The following is a 13,602-nucleotide window of genomic DNA, read 5'->3' as shown; positions in this document are numbered from 1 at the left end:
TATAGAGTTTCAACAGTTCAAGGTTCAAAATTGTTTAATTTCCAGTGCACGAGTATAAAGGAGAACAAAATTACTGTTACTCCAGATCTGAGGCAGTACAATAATATAAAGACACGATAAAAAGCATAATAAATATAAATACTTAAGATCGATTATACACATTGATTGTATGTCCATAAAGTGCCACTAGGCATAGGAGTGTCTGTACATAAGAAGTCAAATACCACCATGATGGTCAAATGGTTGCACTACTCATCTATTTCTGAGGCCAGGCATCTTAGGGTTCATTCCATATCCTGGTTCAATTGCTCTGTTTGGCGATTGAACTGCGGGTGAAACCCAGAGGGAAGACTCACTGTAGCCCCAATCAGCCTTGGAATGCCTTCCAAAAATGGAACATGAATTGTGGACTCCGATCTGACACAATGTCGACTGAAAATTCATGAATCCTGAAGATTTGATGCAGGACAATCTAGACCATCTCCACCACTGACAGTAGTCTGTCCAACACCATGAATTTTCAGGCTTTCAAAAAATGATTTACAATTATCATGATGATGGTCTTCCCCTTGAAAGGCAGAAGACCCATGGCAAAGTCCGTGGAGATGTACGCCCATGGTCAGTCTGTAACAGGTACAGAATGAAGGAGCCCTTGAGTTTGAGTGCAAAGCTCCTTGTTCCAGGTGCATACTTTGCATTCCTGCACATATTGGCAGACCTCTTTAACTATTCCAGGCCACCAGTATTTTCTCTTGATGAAGTCATGGGTCCTGGCAATCCCTGGGTGAGCAGTCATTCTCGATGTGTGGCCCTGTTGAAGTACCTTAGATATGACAGAACTTGGGACAAACAGACAACCCAGAAGACTGTTCTTGGGAATCTCCCCTTGTAAACAAAAGTGTCTATTCCCCAGTGAATAGTGGCTATCATCTGAACTTAGGGCAAAATGGTGGTAGGCAGTTCCTCTCTTTTGGGTTCATCGAACTGACAAACCAAGGCATCTGGTTTTTGATTCTTTGATCGCGCTCGATGGGTTAGAACAAAATTGAACCAGTTAAAGAGAAAAGACCACCTGACCTGCCTGGAATTCAGTCTTTTGGCTTCCTGAATATAAGTCAGGTTTTTGTGGTCTGGTCATTTAATAAAACAGTTCTTATCCCCCTCAAGACAGTGACACCATTCCTCCAAAGCCAACTTCACTTGGAAGAGGTTCTCTATTTCTGATGTCAATTTGTTTCATATTGGATGGTTGAGGCCAATCTGAGACTGCCTGTGTCATAGTGAGGTCCCTCTTGAGATTGCCATTAGAGATGACAAAACCCAGAAATGAAACTGTGGTTCCATGAAATTCAGATTTCTCTAGCTTGGCATAAAGTCCATAATCTAGAAGTCTCTTCAAGATATCTCTGACATGAGCAATGTGCTCCTCTGTGGACTTCGAGAAAATTAGCATGTCATCTGAATAGATGAAGGTACACTTGTGGAGAGCATCCCAGAGCATGTCCTTTATAAGGACTGGGAAAACTGCTACCTCGTTAGCAAGGCCGAAAGCATGACCAGGTAATCATTGTTCCGTCAGTGTGTGCAATGCAGTCCTCCTATCGTCACCCTCTTTTATGCAGACTAGATTGTACACACTCTGCTTTGAGAATGCTCTTGCCCTTTGGAGAATCTTGAAGGCAGTGTTCATGAGTGGAAGGGGGTAGCGATTCTTGGTCGTTCTGTGATCTTGCCTCTTTTCTGTCCTGCCTGGTGAGGTGGCGGGCTGAATGAATCACGTTGTAAGAGCTGCTTTTATGTACTCCTCCATAGCGCTTCTCTCTGTGCCTGAGAGCACGCATACTTGACCCATGAAGGAAAAGTACCAGGCAGTAGATCTATTCCACTGTCACAGGGTCGGTGAGGTGGAAGAGTCAAAGCCTTTCCCTTGTTGACGACCTCTTTCAAATCCTTGTGGACAGAGGGATTTTTTTTAACGGCTTAGATGTTGCAACTACCTCCAAACATCCCTCTGAGGAAGACTCCTGAGGCTCCTCAGGTAGCAGGAATAATTCGGCAGACCTCAGAGTCTCCTTCATAGCTTCACAAGAATCTTCAGTCGAAAGGAAGTCTAAAGCTTTCACTGTATCCTCAGACAAGGGCAATGAGGCGCTATGAATGGTTCTTGTCCTCCTGAGACTAGGCTCTAAGTGTCTATATCTTGGAGCCTTTCCCTTAGGTGGAACCTGGAGACTGATTTCCTTAGGCTTGGTTGCTAATGTACCAGAACTTTTGGGCACCTCCTTTACATGCTTCTCAGTTTGTTCCAGATCTAGAGACCTCTCTTTACAGTTCCAGTGCACCATTGAGTAGACAGGATCAGGACTCACACAGTCCTGTTGACTGAATCCGGCTTGTCTACCCTTGGGGGCCGGACTGAGTTTCTTGAAGGCTTCAGATTACCCCAAGCAAAAGTCTGCCTCCTCATCGGCCTCTTCATTGGGGTCTGGAACATCAAACCGAAAACATTCCGTCTTACAAGGACTTCACCATGTGCTGATTCTCACCTCTTCCTAGTCCATGGAAGGGTTATGCTTGCACAGCCAAGAATGCCCGAGGACCAGGGATATACTTTATACTTTATACTTTATTGTCACCAAACAATTGATACTAGAACGTACAATCATCATAGCGATATTTGATTCTGCACTTCCCGCTTCCTGGATTACAAATCGATAGTAAATATTAAAAATTTAAATTATAAATCATAAATAGAAAATAGAAAAATGGAAAGTAAGGTAGTGCAAAAAAACTGAGATGCAGGTCCGGATATTTGGAGGGTACGGCCCAGATCCGGGTCAGGATCCGTTCAGCAGTCTTATCACAGTTGGAAAGAAGCTGTTCCCAAATCTGGCCGTACGAGTGTTCAAGCTCCTGAGCCTTGTCCTGGAGGGAAGAGGGACGAAAAGTGTGTTGGCTGGGTGGGTCGTGTCTCTGATTATCCTGGCAGCACAGCTCCGAGAGCGTGCGGTGTAAAGTGAATCCAAGGATGGAAGATTGGATTGTGTGATGTGCTGCGCCGTGTTCACGATCTTCTGCAGCTTCTTCCGGTCTTGGACAGGACAACTTCCATACCAGGTTGTGAAGCACCCTATAAGAATGCTTTGTACAGTGCATCTATAAAAATTAGTGAGAGTTTTAGGGGACAGGCCAAATTTCTTTAGTTTTCTCAGGAAGTAAAGGCGCTGGTGGGCCTTCTTGGCAGTGGGCTCTGCTTGGTTGGACCAAGTCAGGTCAGTTGTGATATTGACCCCGAGGAACTTAAAGCTTTTGACCTGTTCCACTTGCGCACCACTGATGTAAATTGGGTTGTGCGGTCCGCTACTCCTTCTGAAGTCAACAACCAATTCCTTCATCTTCTTGACATTGAGGGATAGGTTATTGTCTTCGCACCATGCCACCAGGTTCTTAATTTCCTCTCTGTACTCAAACTCATCATTACCCGAGATACGGCCTACAATTGCTGTGTCATCAGCAAACTTATATATTGAGTTTGATGGAAACTTGGCTACAAAATCATGGGTGTACAGTGAGTACAGCAGGGGGCTGAGTACAGAGCCTTGTGGGGCACCGGTGCTCAGAGTGATTGTAGAGGAGAGCTTGTCCCCTATTTTTGCAGCCTGGGACTTGTCTGTGAGGAAGTTGAATATCCAGCTGCAGATCTGTGCTAAGGCCCAGGTTCTGGAGCTTAGGAATCAGTTTATTTGGAGTGATGGTAATAAAGGCAGAGCTGTAGTCAACGAAAAGGAGCCTTACGTATGTGTCTTTATTCTCCACGTGTTCTAAGGAGGAATGTAGGGCCAGAGAGATGGCATCTGCCGTTGACCTGTTGCTCCGATAGGCAAATTGCAAAGCGTCGAGGTTAACCGGTAGGCTGTGGTTGATGTGTGCCATAACTAATCACTCTAAGCACTTCATAGCAATTGATGTCAGAGCCACAGGTCGATAGTCATTCAGGCATGCCACCTTGCTCTTCTTTGGCACTGAGATTATCGTTGCCTTCTTAAAACACGAGGGGATCTTAGGCTGAAGCAAGGAGCAGCTGAAGATGTCAGCAAACACTCCAGTTAGCTCACTTGCACAGGTCCGGAGAACCCGTCCCGGGACGCCATCTGGGCCCGTCGCCTTCCTTGGATTTATGTTCAGGAAGGCCCTTCTAATGTCCTCCTCGGTGACGATGAATCTCGATGCCACCAGGTCCGGTTCATCCGGAGGGAGTGGGACGCTCCTCTTCTGTTCGAATCTTGCGTAGAATATGTTAAGTTCGTCAGGAAGAGAAGCGCCACAGTTATTGATATTCCCAGCCTTTTCTTTGCGCTCAGTGATCTCACTTAGTCCCTGCCATAGTCTACTGGCATCCCTTTGGTTAGCCTGGGCTTCCAACTTGGCTCGATATTGCCTCTTGGCGCCCTTAATGGCTTTCTGGAGTTCATGCCTGGATTCCGTGTAGCGACTGATATCCCTGGACCTAAAAGCCGCAGCTCTAGCCTTCAAAAGGGACTTGACCTCATAATTCATCCAAGGTTTCCGGTTAGGGAATACCCAGATCGTCTTGGAGAGACACACAGTCCTCTGTGCATTTCCAAATAAACTCTGTGACAGCTGAGGCATACTCATCGAGGTTAGCTGCCGAATCCTTGAATACTAACCAGTCCACCGATTCAAAGCAGTCACGGAGGACCTCATCCATTTCCTCCATCCAACGCCACACTACTTTTGACACCATGGCCTCCCGCTTCAGTTTCTGTTTGTAAGCCGGGAGGAGGAGTACGGCCTGATGGTCCAATTTTCTGAAGTGATGTCGTGGGACGGAATGGTTGGCATCCTTGACTGCTGTGTAGCAGTGGTCAAGTATATTCGGGCCTCTAGTGGGGCAGGAGACATGTTGGTATAACTTTGGCAGTGCCTTTCTGAGGTTGGCCTGGTTAAAGTCCCCGGCTGTAATGAGCAAAACCTCCGGATACTTGGTCTCAAGTTCACTGATGTTGCAATACAGTATGTTCAGAGCACACTCCACGTCCGCCTGGGGGGAAATGTAGACCGCTGTCAGTATGACCGAGGTGAATTCCCGTGGCAGATAGTAGGGACGACACTTCAACGACAGATGTTCCAGGTTCAGGCTGCAGGAGCTTGTCAGTGCCACTGTGTCCGAGCACCACGCAGTGTTGATCAGTAGGCAAACACTACCTCCCGTCGTCTTGCCCGAAGATGCCGTGCGGTCCATCCGATGGATCGAAAATCCCTCCGGTCAGATGGCACAGTTGGGGGTGGCAGAGGAGATCCAGGTCTCGGTGAAACAGAATACACAGCAGTTCTGCATCTCCCTGCAGTAGGTGAGTCTCCCTTTAAGATCATCCACCTTGTTCTCTATGTGAGGAAAATTGATGATATGGAAACAGATTTTCTCCACTTGCTCTCCTATCCTCATTCACAAAACCAATGACTGCTGCAGGATCTGCCTGGACCCAAGAGTATGGCCATCCAAAGCAATTACAGTTGTGTGCCAGCTCAACTCCTGCAGAGGTGTGTTGAGCCAACTGGCTATCCTCAAGTCCAGGAAATTACCAGCTGCCCCAAAATCCACAAAAGCATTCACCTCTCACCCGCTCTTTCCACAGGAGATCTTTTAAGATTGGGAGTAATGGCTGCTTCTGTCACAGTCCTCCCGACACTGGACAGTCTTAGCAGTTTTCCTGATAGCTGCAGCTTTGGACATTTGGCCCGCAGGTGGCCTGCTTCCCTGCAGTAATAGCAGCAACCTCAAATCCGATGCTGGACCTCTCAACATCTGAGAGTCCTGTGCAGCCAAATTGCATTGGCTCGGCAGGATCTGGTGCAGGAGGTAGGCTGGGAAGTGGAACTGTGATGTGTTGAAGCTGTGTTTGGCTAGCCCTCTTTGACCTCCTGAGATAGTCCCACTTAAACTCCGCCAGGCGAATATTGAGGCAGGTGGATTGATTAATTAGAGCCTCTTAGTCCTCTACCAGCTCTCTGAAAGCAAGGACGTTCTTTAATTTGCCTTGGAGTCTGTGTTCAAGGCCTCCTCATTTCATCCACATTCCTTGGCCGAAGTCTAAAACTCAATAATGTAGTTGGCTGCTGACCGACTACTCTGACACATACCTATCGGACGGTCAAGGTTCTGTTAGCTCTGGCGGGATGAAGAAGCACCCTCTTCATGGTGTTCAGGAATGCTACCAAATCAGAGCAGGTTTCCAACCTCCCAATGTGCTCTCCCAGTTAAGAGAGAGATCATAGGGGCCACCTTTCCATGTTCCACTGGAATCCAGGAACGAACAGTAAGTGAGGAAACACGGCAAGAATCCAGATCACCGTTGAAACTCCTCAGAGCATCTGACAGCCTCAGCCAAGCGACTCTGGCCTCCTCCTTGCAATAGGTGGCACTTGGCGATCTGGAGGATGTGTATCTCCTGGCTCTGTGCCATCCCAGCCCACAGCTGACAAGAGGCTCTGATACCCCACTGTGTCTGTGTTAGAGTCAATCATACTGTGACAAGAGACCTAGGTGAGGCTGGTTAGGATCCAAGTGTGCTGGAATATCAGAGACTAGAATCGAGACACAAGACTGAAATGAAGGCAGGGTTTTAAACTAGATTCTAGACAAGAATCCAAAGTAGAGCTGATGACTGAGCATTGAACTTCAGTTCAGGTGCTCCTTAAATATTAAAATCCTGGGGAGGTTGAAAAACATGGCCAACAATTTGTGGGGTTGGCCAGAATCTTTAAAGGGCAGTGCCAACTATCTGGAGAGTCAGAGCATCTAAACCCAAGAAGCTTCTGCAGTTGGGTGCATATCCTAACAAAGACCTGTTGAAAATCTGTATGTGTTTCTTCAGAGGGGGAGAGAGATGTTCTAGTTAAAAAATGCAGAAAATGCACAAAATTAACAAGCAACATGTGTGGCCATCGGTTCATAAACAGTGAATACTGGGTGCTATTTATAATATTTCTTTTAAAAGGCAGAAAGATAGATGTGTTTGATTCACAACAGATAACTGGATGATGCATATTGAACAAATTGAACAAATCCAGTAGCAAAGATGGATGGGCGTGTCAGAATTTGAGGTGATTTTAAGGTCACATCAACCCAGTACTGAAGTAGATCAATACTCTCTGCCCAAGATAAAGAAGGGGAACAATTCAGTAAAGTAGAGGAAGGACATTTCTTAGTGTTTCTCACCATAAACACTTTAAACAAAGAGTATTATCAGTATAATGAATATATTCTTGGAGTAGCCTCTGCACCTGCACTCCAGCAGAAAGCTATGGAACAGCTGCTGCAAGGCTGCCCAGGCACTCACTGTTACCTGGATGACATCATTGTCACTGGTGAGGATGACAAGGAACATCTCCAAAATCTCAAGTCATTGTTAAAAGATTGGAAGATTATGGGCTCAGGGTATAATTCAACAAGTGAGAATTCCTTAAATCAAGCTTCACTTACTGTGGTCACATCCTTGACACACAAGGCTTACACAAGTGTGCTAAGAAATTTTGAGCAGGGGTAGATGCCCCAACGACAATGGACATATCACAGTTGCGGTCCTTTTTTAGGATATGCCAATTACTATAACAGGTTCCTATCAAACCTGACTACTGTGTTCCACCCCTTGAACATAGGGTGATAGGGAAGATATGGCAATGGATAAAAGAGCGTTCGGTGGCTTTCAAAAAGGGAAAGGGAATGATGACATCAGATATTGTACTCATAAATTATGATCCACTTCCTAAAGTGAAGCTTGCCTATAATTCCTTGTCTTATAGTATAGGTGCAATCATGTCACATGTTATGAGTGAGGAAAGTGAATGTCCCATAACATCTGCATCATATTCCCTTTCTGCTGCAGAGAGGAAATTACTTACAGATTGACAGAGAGATATTCAGTGTGGTTTGAAGAGTAAGAACATTGGAACCAGCGCCTGTATGGGAGAGAGTTTACTCTCATTACTGATCATCAGCCACTAGTGTCAATTTTCAATCCACAGAAGGATGTTCCACCAACAGCACGAGCACAAATGCAGAGATGGGCTGTGCTTCTTGGAGGTCAAAATTAAAAGATCAAATTATCTTGACAATCATTTACCCTAGAAAAGGAGATACCTGTGTGACGGGATCCTGAATTACCCCTTCTGGACTGTGCCTTTAAAAAGAGAGAGAGAGTGTGCAGCTGTACACCACAAACAACTTGTTACTGAAAGAGAGAGGGGTGAAGACTGCTCACAGTTTGTTTCGGTTTTCTGCAAGGACACTGCCAGCTTCTGAGATCCTACAGAGAGAGAGAAGGGAGGAACTACTTGATGGACAGTTGGTGTTCAGCACAACAGTATTTAAATCAGCGTAATTGCTTGTTTCACAGTACACGGGACATGCAGACGCACTAAGGTGCGGTGAAGTTACCACTATCCTGTTCACGTGCCCACAAGTGTGGGACTGAGGATCGATTGTGAGGCATCAATCTGTGATTATTAGTGGGTGAAAGAGTGACCCTGTGGAGTCTACCGGTGTGTCTAGCCTTTGCCTGGGTTGGTAGACTATCACCTGAAAACGGTGCTCTTAAGTTGGTCAAGTTTGGCTGGCTTGGAAGTTTCGGAGAACAACGGGAAGAATCGGCAGCATCGGCTTACTCGAACAGCCACAGCATATCTCTCTCTCCGGCGCTACTCAACTCAATACCACAAAATGAACTGATTTCATTTACCCATCATTGTAAGACTGTATCCATTTAACCCCTAAGCCTGAAGAAGCTTGGTTTTTATATTTCCACACTTATATATGCATGAACTTTGCTAACCTGTCTGATTTATCTGATTTTATATTACTGTATTGCATAGTTACTAATAAAATAGCATTAGTTTTCAGCAATACCAGACCCCAAGGTGTTTTCCATTTCTGCTGGTTCTTTAACCCATTACAAGGTACATAACACCTGAAAAATGTATAAAAGAGGACACAGTTCTTGACAGATTCTCCCTAATGCAAATCAGATGTCTCCCTATTAAGGACAGACATGATAAGGAGGAAAACCGGAACAGAACTTACAATGTCTTCGGTCTTCAAGGCAATCCCAAATGGCTGGAATGTACAGCAGAAATTTCAGATCCCTCATTTTTACCAGCACAGGGATAAACTTGCCCTTGATGGGGGTTACCTTATGTGGAAATTGAGAGTTGTAGCTTCCAAGTTGAGTGCTAAATTGTTGGAGAAGCTACATGCAGGTCATCAAGGCATGGTCAAAATGAAAGCATTGCTCAAAGCTTTGTCTGGTGTCCTGGGATAGATCAGTAGATCAGGCAGCTTTCCATACATTGTTCAGGATGTCAACACATCCAGAAAATGCCAAGAGCAGCGCTTCTCCATCCCTGGGAATGGCCTACATTTCCCTGGGATTGTCCTGCATTGCCAGTGTCACTTCATCAGTAAATTTGGCAATGTGATTACTCGGGTGTTTGGCCATGCAGTCAAGTATGAGCAGAGTGTACAGCAGCAGGCTCAGCACACAGCCCTAGGGTGAGAGGCACCTTTGTTGAGCATGAAGGGGAGGAAGGAGAGGTTTATTTTTTAGGAAGTCAAAACCCAGTAGTGTATTTAGATCATTGGGTAGGAGTTTGTTCACCAAGGTCTATTGGACAACAGTGTTGAATGCCGAAATGAAATCCAGAAATAGTATTCTGACGTAAGTGTCCTTGTCTTCTCGGTGAGTCATGGCCAGGTGCATGCTATGGCATCTATCTTAGAGAGGGTGTATTGTTAAGCATATTGTTGAGCACCTACCGTGGCAGAAAACGAGTTTTTGCTGAGTGGAATTACCAGCCATTCTTAGAACTTCATGATGATTGATATCAATGCCTCCGGGCTTTGACAATCATGTGCCAAAATTGTTGCAATGATGTATATCGTTCAATTCACCAAACCCCCGTGATTCATTTGTCAATAATTTCCATTAACCAGCACAAAATTAATTTGGTGTATGTCATATCTTTCACAATAGTGTGCGAAGAAGTACGGTGTATGACAACCACACCCTTCCTCTATACATGCTGCCAACTACTTAACCAATAGCTGGAACAACTCGTGGCTGAGGTGTCCTTTATGTTGTATAACAAAGGGAAGCTTCACAACATCGGAACATGTAAAATCAAAGCTCAGCTTATTTTAATACAGATTTACTTCACTGACATGTAAGTTTAGATGACTGAAAATGGAGTTTTACCCAGATAAGTGTGAGGTGATGCATTTTGGGAAAACAAGTGAAGGTAGGGGATTTACCATAAATGGAAAGATACAAAGGAATGAACAGAGTCATGAATTTATACAGCATGAAAACAGGCCTTCCTATCCAACTGGACCATGCTGGCCAGGGTACCGACTTAAGATAGTCCCATTTGCCTGCATTTGGCCTATCCATGTGTTAATTTTTTTTTAATGGTTGCCATGCTATAAGAAGGATTAACTTGAGTGGTGGAATAAGTTCCAGAAATAACAGAGGATGGACTAAAGAGAGTCATCATGGATTCGTGAAAGGCAAATTGCATCTACAAGTAATTGGTTTTGGATTAAATAACAGAGGGTTGTTGAGGGAAATATAATTCCTGACATAGTACTTCCAAAAGGCATTTGCTAATGTCCCAAATAATAAGAATGTCATCAAGAGTGAAAGTCATGGAGTAAAAGGGTCTGCAGCAGCACAGACAGAAAATAGGCTAAGTAATAGGAAACAGAGAGCAGCAGTAGCAATTTATTTTTCAACAGAAGAGTAGTCTGTAGAATAGTTAATGATTTGAACTTAAGTGTACAGAAAACAATTTCCAACTCTGGGAAGGGCTACAAAATGTGGAAGCCTATTGAAGTGTGAGGAAACAGGTAGATTGGCAGTTAGATGGTGGATGAGATTTAGTACTGAGAAACGTGGTGTTCCATTTGGTGGGAAGAATCAGAGGAGGCAAAATAAACATTAGGACATAGTTCCACAGGGGGTAAGAGAGGCTCTCCATTGGTCAGGGTCTACCATGGATGTTGTATCGCAGCTATCTACCTGATATGCAAACAAGTACACTAGCCAGGACAGTATGATTTGGAAAGCAAACTGTGGCCCATATAGCAGGCTTCCCCTCTCCTTGCAGCTAATGGGTCCAAAGAAAAAGTAGAGACCGATACATTTTGGTACCAGTTGTGCTGCCAGTTACCATTGAACTCAACATAGAACTGCCCTAGGGACTTTGGCTCTGGATTTTCCTCAGTGTTACTCCTGAAGCCTTCCCCATGAGTGGCTTGAGCCACAAGGCAGCGGAGGTTTCAGATCAGTGTTTTCCTTCTCTTAGATGAGCTGCCAGACATGGCTGATTGAGCCCCATCTGCCTGAAGTGACTAGTTTTAAGGTACTATTAAAATGCCTTTGCACTTTCTCGTGTCGGTAGAAACTGTTCTGGGTTTTCTAGCTAAGCTACATGTGAAGGCCAGGGGTTGGACTTGGTTTTCAGAGACTATTTGAGACCATATGCCATGGGTGCATTGACAAGGCAGTGGGTGCTTATCCCCATGGCCACTCCCAGCTGTAACAACCTTAGGATCCGCGGGAGTACAGAATTGAGAAGTCAAGGGAGGGATTGGTATATGTGTATAATTTGTTGAAGAAGAAAGGATGCAATAAGAAAGTGGTTTAAAAATATTCACAATCTTGGAATATAATTATATTACAAAAGCAATCCATGATAATCCTTTATAAAACACTGTTTCCATCATAGCGTTTATATTAAATTATTTTCAGGATCTAGGGTAGCTGACAAAGCCAACATTTACTTCCCATCCCCAATACCCCATAGAAAGTAATGGTCAACCACCTTCTTGAATTGCTGCAGTCTTTCTCATGAAGATAGTCCTAAAATGTTATTGGACTGGAAATTCTAGGGTTTATACCACCAAAATTAAGGACCAATGATCAATTTCCAAATCAGAAAAGAGATAAAATTGCCATATGGCTGTGTTTCCTTTCACAGGCTACAACCATTTTTCTTGTTGCTAAAGGCTGCAAATTTGAGATGTGCTATAGGCAAATAAATACAGTACATTTATAAGTGTACACACCACAGCCACTGATGGAATATTCAGAAAACAAAATAAACTGCTGGATTAATTGGCTTTGGTACCTATAGAAGAAACGGGATGGTCAACATTTCAGGATGAGACCTTGCATTAGAACTGTGTATGGGTGTCAATCAAATTTTTACTTCAAAGGAATTTATAAGTGTGATTGCCGAGGGAGAAGTTATAAGTTTGTTTAATGATTTCTTATGTTCTTATGTTCTATAATTGCGAAACCACACAATTTACCCTAAGGGAAGTACCTTGGCGCACTACTATTTGTCAGTTTGGTGTCACTGAAGTCTCTATTTGTTTCAAAAAAATTATCATCAAGCAGCAGTTTCCTCATTCTTTTATCATGGGACAATTCAAAGCTTAGGTATAAAGCACGTCAGAAACAGTACACCTAACAATCAGCAGAATTCACCTCTGCCAGATTTTTATCTAATTGATCCGCAGACTAATGACATGAGGTATTACACGTTTGTAATTACCTTTGTTCTATTCCTTTTGAAAGGTGAGATTTTTACTGTGAATTATTTTGTTATTGTTATTGAATTAATACAGCCTGTAGGCATTATTATATTGATAAGTAAAATCATACTGTGATATATGTATTGGGTAAACAACTTAAAATAATTTTAGAATAGATAGGACTCTGCAATAACTAATGTTAATTGAAGAAAATGGTTGCTTTGCATGTGATTTTGACTGGATATTTGTACAATTTACTACTGCTGAAAAATTACCATTAAAAGTCTGACAAACTGATACCCTATTACTGGAAGTTTTGTTTCAATTTTTGAGTGTGATAGCTAAAATCATATTATTGCCACAGAGAATGGAATAGAATGTGTGCTAATAGTATCCTTTGCTAAAGCTGTGCTGTATTTTGTCTCACATTGTAAAGAGATGTTGACTGTTCAACTTCAAATGTTAACCTACGTAAACAAATCTGCAGACAAGCTAACGTTTGAGGGGAATCATTTCTCATGCTCAATATAAAACTGCTTAATGGGGTGAGAATGTGAATTATTGATCTGTTTCAATAATCCAGTTTTGAGTTTCTCACCTTTTACGGCCATTGTCATAGTGTCTTTCAAATTTATTATTTTCTATCCTGTAAAATTATTTTAAAATAGATAGAATTCATAAGGGGTTCTCATAGTTTCCAACTGAAAGTACCAGAAAATGTCAGGAAAGCCCTCAAAGAAAAATACAAATAGCACTGTCAGTTTTTTTTAACTGGAGTTTCAACTCACTCAGTTTTCTCAATGGAGGACAAGCTCTGATACCCTTTTGAGTACAGTTATTGCAAGAAACCAACAATATGAATTAATGCAACACACACAAAATGCCGGAGGAACTCAGCAGGTCAGGCTGAGTTAATGAGTTAACACCCCGGCACTGAGTTAATCTTAGTATCAGAGATATCAGCTATCACTCACTGAAATTGAAATAGA

This window comes from Mobula hypostoma, chromosome 20, assembly GCF_963921235.1.
Source record: "Mobula hypostoma chromosome 20, sMobHyp1.1, whole genome shotgun sequence".
NCBI lineage: Eukaryota > Metazoa > Chordata > Chondrichthyes > Myliobatiformes > Myliobatidae > Mobula > Mobula hypostoma.
The sequence above is the reverse complement of the archived record's forward strand: the minus strand, read 5'-3'. Positions refer to the sequence as shown.